Source organism: Culex pipiens, chromosome 3, assembly GCF_016801865.2.
Source record: "Culex pipiens pallens isolate TS chromosome 3, TS_CPP_V2, whole genome shotgun sequence".
NCBI lineage: Eukaryota > Metazoa > Arthropoda > Insecta > Diptera > Culicidae > Culex > Culex pipiens.
This window is the reverse complement of record NC_068939.1, coordinates 126,647,192-126,653,227: the sequence shown is the minus strand read 5'-3', so window position 1 is coordinate 126,653,227 and position 6,036 is coordinate 126,647,192.

The following is a 6,036-nucleotide window of genomic DNA, read 5'->3' as shown; positions in this document are numbered from 1 at the left end:
GATCTGGCTCGACTCGGGGCTGCCTTTAACGAACAGTAGGGGAGAGTGGGGAGACTTGATCCCCTTTTTTTGTATCGCACATAACTCTGTCAATTTCTCACAAAACTATGATCTTTTTGCATGAATTGAAAGCTTAAACATTCAACTATGTTTGGCTGATAAGGGTATTTCATCAGATAAACTATTCGAATAATGCCAAGCTTTTTTTAAAAATATTTTAAACCGGCATTTTCTAAATGTTGGGGGTAATTTGATCCCCCTTTCAACATTTTGAAGAAATCTTAAGCAAAATGTTTTTTATTCATCCAAACTTTTAATTTTCTATAAGATACAGCAATTTCACATTAAACCTGTACGTTTGTGTTCAAAATATAACAAGTTTAGCATGTAAAATATTTAAAAACTTAAAATTTTCTTTTTTAGACCTAAATTGAGCATGTTTACAAAAGCTGGTAGTTTTTGTTTACAAAACTTTTGAAAAATGGTTCAAACTGCACTAAGTTATGTATAACTATACTAAAGGAAACTATGTACGAAAACCCAGCCAATTTTTTTAATCTTGGGGCTGATTCCAGTGACTGTAAAAATGCAGGGATCAAGTCTCCCTTAACGCACTTTTTTAAACAATTGATTGTAAAAATAGTATGACGATAAATTTAACGTCAAATGCGTAAGGGTTTTGGAGTTGATATGTTTATCAAACAATTCATGTATAAAAAATATTTTTTTGAATAATTTTTGAGTGTTTTCTATACTTATCAAAACAAAGAAAAAAGATCTCTTGGAAGTTTTTTGCAGCACTTCTTAGAAAAATGTGTGTAACTCAATCCAAACATTTTTTAATTTTTTTCTTTGTTTTCTACAATGAGTTTTAGTCAATTTCGCACAACTTTCTAGAACAAAGCTAATTGTTTTACCCACATGCTGACGAGATACAGGCTTGGGATCAAGTCTCCCCGGGGATCAAGTCTCCCCACTCTCCCCTACTTTTCGAACCGTGACGGATGAGGTGGATTTGATGTTCGTTTGTTTTTTTTTTCTTTTCTCAATTTTTCTTTACTTTTATCTTCACATTAGTGCAGGTACGTATTACCTAAACATGTGTCGTTAATTCGATGATTGATTCATAATTTATGCAAGAAAAACTTAACCCTCAAATGCCTTGAATGTTTTTTTTAATTAAGAATTTTTTAAGCTGACTTTTTCAATTAGAAAAACGTGCAGACTAGATCTACTAAAATCCGAATTTCTTTTAATAAACTTCAAACAATATAAATAAAAAGATTAAGTTTCCAAAATCCTAACCTCAAATCATATTATTGACACGGTTAAGGGATAAGGTTTGTCCCCTCAAGTTTTGGAACGATGGCTGGAATAAAAAACTGGCGTGTAAATTGTCCCCCTGTCCTTCGGTGGTTGATGGGTTGTTCACCAAATGGAACTCTCTTGGTGGCTGGTTGATGACTATTAAACACTTGCACGGGCAAGGGTTTCCAGAAGCGTTCATTACATGCCAGTCTGCCAATTAATTACTCGAATTACTGGTCCAAAATGATTAATTACACAAATTACTTAATTACTTTTCACTACGATAAAAACATTTTATTTATATTTAAGTATTCATTTCTACGGTTCTTAACTAAATTATAGATAAATAGATCATTCGATAACTCTTTCAAAAATTATTCTGTTTACTTTGTTTTTTCACGTATAATTTTTATTGATAATAGATATAGGCGATTAAACGTCAAAAATGCCCCCAACTAGAGGGCGCTGAAACTTTGAGTGATGTTTACATGATATCCTACAGCGAGTTGGTTTGAAATTTGGAATTTTTTATTTTATTATAAAATTGACATTCGTATTTAATTACACAACTTTTCGGTAAAAAATAAGTAGCTCAATTGATATCTAGAATTTTTTTAAAAGTCTTATAAACATATAAAACACAATAGCTTAAAGGACCTTTAAAAAAAATATCTGGAAATGACCAATAATAATTGTTTCATGGCCAATTTAACCTGTTCATTATCTGATTCGAAATTTCATTATGTTTCACGTTTCAATCAACCGAACCCTTATCAATCAATTGCAAATGAAGATTATTTAAGTTGACTTACGTTTTTTGAAGTCATGTTTGTCATAAAAGCAAAAAAAAATTGTACTATTTTACTTCAATATATGAAATTAATAATATTTTCAGCTTCCAAAGTCGAATGCCATTAATATATAGAATTTGATGTAAAAAAGGCCCCCTGATTATTTGAGCTAAACAAAAACTTTGACAAATATTTGCAGCGGCTTTTCTTGAGAATTGTGAAATTTATCAAAATAACGTTAAGTTTCAAAACGCTTTTCAAACATTGGTTTGACATTACTTTGCATTTTTTTTCTCAAGCAAATTTAAAAAATCTGTTACTGAAAATACAGATTATGTGGAACGTGACATTAACATTGGATTCAATTGCATCTGAATATTAGTTGATTTTAATTTCACTGAGTTTGATTTTTACCATTGAAACATTTGTCTCAGAAATATTTGGAAATTTTTAGGGAAAATTACTGATCTCTTAATAGAGAGATATTACAGGACTGTCAATTTCTGCAGATGATGAAAAAATATAAAAAAAACATATTTTTATTATTATTGATTTTTAAATGGCCATCACTTGAAAACTTTGTTTGTTTCAATGATAATTAAGTACATTTTGGTTTTAAATATTTGATCCACAAAAACTTCAAATTATTTTGACTGCCTATTAGAAGAAAAAGCATAAAAAAATAATCGATTCTAATGTAGTTCTTGCAAAAAAAAAAAACATATTTTTATAATAACTTAATAAAAATAAATAGATTTTAGATTCACAAAACATTTTTCACTGGGTAATATATCATGGCCTTTCGTTGTTAATCAGTTTGATAAACAACATGATAAAAATAAATTTTAGGAAAGTTTTAGGAGAGAACTATGCACACAAAAAAAATATTTCCGAATGTTACATCATTTATGATGTAACACTTTTGCACGTCATTAAACATTTAAATTTAAATGGAATTTGATGTAAATTTGCAACAAATTATACGTAAAAACATGATTTCACGTGTGATTCAACTGTTTACATCAAATCTCAAGTTTACATCAACTGTGTTTAAATGTGATTCATCTTTTCCGTGTCGAGTAAATTCACACTTTTTTTCTGTGTGGTGAATAAGGCCTTCTCATACAGAATCAGTTTTTTGTAATCTTTGTGTTTCACTCTTATTTGAAATCAATAAGATTCTGTTATAATAGATTATATGTAAAAAGTAAATAGTTTTGTTGAAAAAGTACAATTTAAAAAAATCAATTACTGTAATTACTCAAAAATTACTTTAATTACCAATTAATTACTTTAAATTACGCTAATTACCGTGAATTACTAAGTAATTAAAGAATTACCTAATTACCAGCTAAAAATCAAAGTAATTATTAATTACTTGCCAGTCTGTGGCCTTGCTGGAAACCCTTGTGCACGGGGTCGTGACCAAAGCATTGCAAAGGTTAAACGCTGAGCGTCAATTAGATGCAGATGTCATTTGGCTGTATTTAATGTGGAAATATTTCCTTTATCAAGATGAAAACGTTTAATTTTTTGATAATTTAGGCAATAGTTAAAAAAGTTTCAAAAATCAAAAACAAGAAAATATTAAAATAGTTTACATCACCATCAGCTTAATAACCCTCTAGCTAAAATTTCCCTTCGCAGAGGCCAAACCAATCTTTCTGTCAGCAAGGTCTCAATCAAAACATCTTCATTTCGTGCATGCACTTGGCACTAACTACCTGCCAACCAGCCAGCACCCGACGACAGCTGATTGGAAAATTGCATTTGTGTCATCGTCACCTGACATGAATATTCCATGGTGAATGCGTGTCTTTCGCTGGCGGGATTTTCCCAACCAAAACAAACATCCCTACGTTCAGCTGGCTGTTAAGCGCGTTTCACACCCCCTTCGGTACAATGCGTTTTTGCAAAGACAGCTCCAGTGATAGGAGGAAATTGTGAGGAAAATTAACCATTTGCGTGCAAACTGTTTTTTTTTGTTCCGTGGGATCGGGTTAATATGGTTTGTAAAATTGTTGTTTTGCGTGGATGAAAGAAAAAGGGGGTAGGTTGTTCATAGCTTTGCAGTACATGATAATGCAATTTGTTTCAAACATGAGCTATTGCACGCACTGACGAATATCCGATGTTAAATGTAATGCAGAGAAAAGCATATCTTTCCCACCTAGTTTTTCGAGTAGTATTTTCTTAGCTCTTCCTCTTATAATTCATTAGGGGGAGAGGGGGTAATATGCACCCCCTAAGGGAAAACTGTGATTTCTCAACCATTACAGCATTACTTTGGAAGAATTTTGTTCGATGTACTAAAACAACTATTATTCTTCGTCATCCATGTGAAAAAAGTGTTAAAAATCCTCAAAATTTGTTCGAAAATATCAAATTTCTAAAAACATGTTTGATTCATTTCAAACAACCATGCGGGGCAATATGCACCGCAACATTGGGGCAAAATGCACTACAACAACGGGGCAAAATGCACCACAACATGGGGCAAAATGCACCGGGTAAAATCAGTTTTCACTAGTCACCACTAGATGACACCGCTGTTTTTACTAAGGAGCTTCACAGCGGTGCATTTTGCCCCGACCACGCTTTTTTTTGCAGAAAATTTAATTAAAAATGCATTTTTTGATGTTTTTGGACTCATATATCTACAGAATAATGAAGATTATGGCCAAAACTATATACCTCAACACTTACAATAGCAATAAATGCTTTTTATATTGTCCAAAAATAATAATGAAGGTTCACTGAAAACTAGATGAAAACACAACATTTTAAAGTTTTGCAAATAACTTGAGCTGTTTCTATACTGCGATGCTCAAATTTTTCCAGCATGGTTTAGCAATGTTAAGCTTCCAATTTCTATGATTTTTTCCCCGGAAAATTCTTCCAAATACCGAGAAAAGCAGGGGGTGCATATTACCCCCTCTCCCCCTATATTGTTAGATTTAGAAAAGAAAGAACTGGGATCGCTTTTTGCAAACTTGATCAAAATTTATGTGGGACAAATGTTTAAACAAGTAGGATCTTTTTCACCTTAAAGAAATTCAATGCCATTTAATATCATTTGCAGTATCATTCCGTACAACAGGAATGACTTTCGTCCTTGGGTGTGTGTGTGCAACCAACCAAACGGGACCACGCGGCCGCTTCTTACAAATTGAGTTGTTTCCATGTATTTTTAGATCTACATGCTATACATGCAAATAACTCGCATAGGCATTTGGAAGGTGTTAGCTCTGCCGAGCTTCGGTGACCCATTTCTACGCTGGCTAGCCGAGCGCGAAGTACTTCAGCTTTATCGACAATCCCCGCCCTGAAGAACGTTTGCACCAATCGGGTTCAAACGTTATTTAGAACTTCCAAACCCTCTTCAAATGGACAAGGACCCAGCGCGTATATAGTAGGTAACAACAGTATTCCTAATTCCAGTTATAGCTCATCACGTCGCGATGGCCTAGTGGTTAGCATTTTGGCCTACCAATCCAAAGGACGGGGGATCGAACCCCGACTCGAGCGACTTTGATTTTTCGTTCATGTTCAGAGTTTCAAGGTTTATATTTCCTATACTTTCTCGTTGGGAGCAGATGAGAATCGAACCCAGGACCATTCGTTTACAAAGCGAACACCGTAACCAGTCAGCCATGGCCGCTCCAACAGGAATGACTTTCGTCCTTGGGGTGAAATTGAACAAATGTGATTTTATACGATACGAAAGAGGACACTTTCAGCAAACTATCAAGTACTAAAAATAAAAAAAAATGTCACTGTAAGATAACTTTTCAGTACAGAAGTTACAGAAGTTAACTTCAGTTGTGTCAATTATTTTTTCCCAGAATCGAAGTTATCTTGCAGTCTGGTTCTATGAAACCAACTGAAGTTTTCTCGCGATTTAAAATTTTAGAACGGAATTTATTTTGCTTCATTT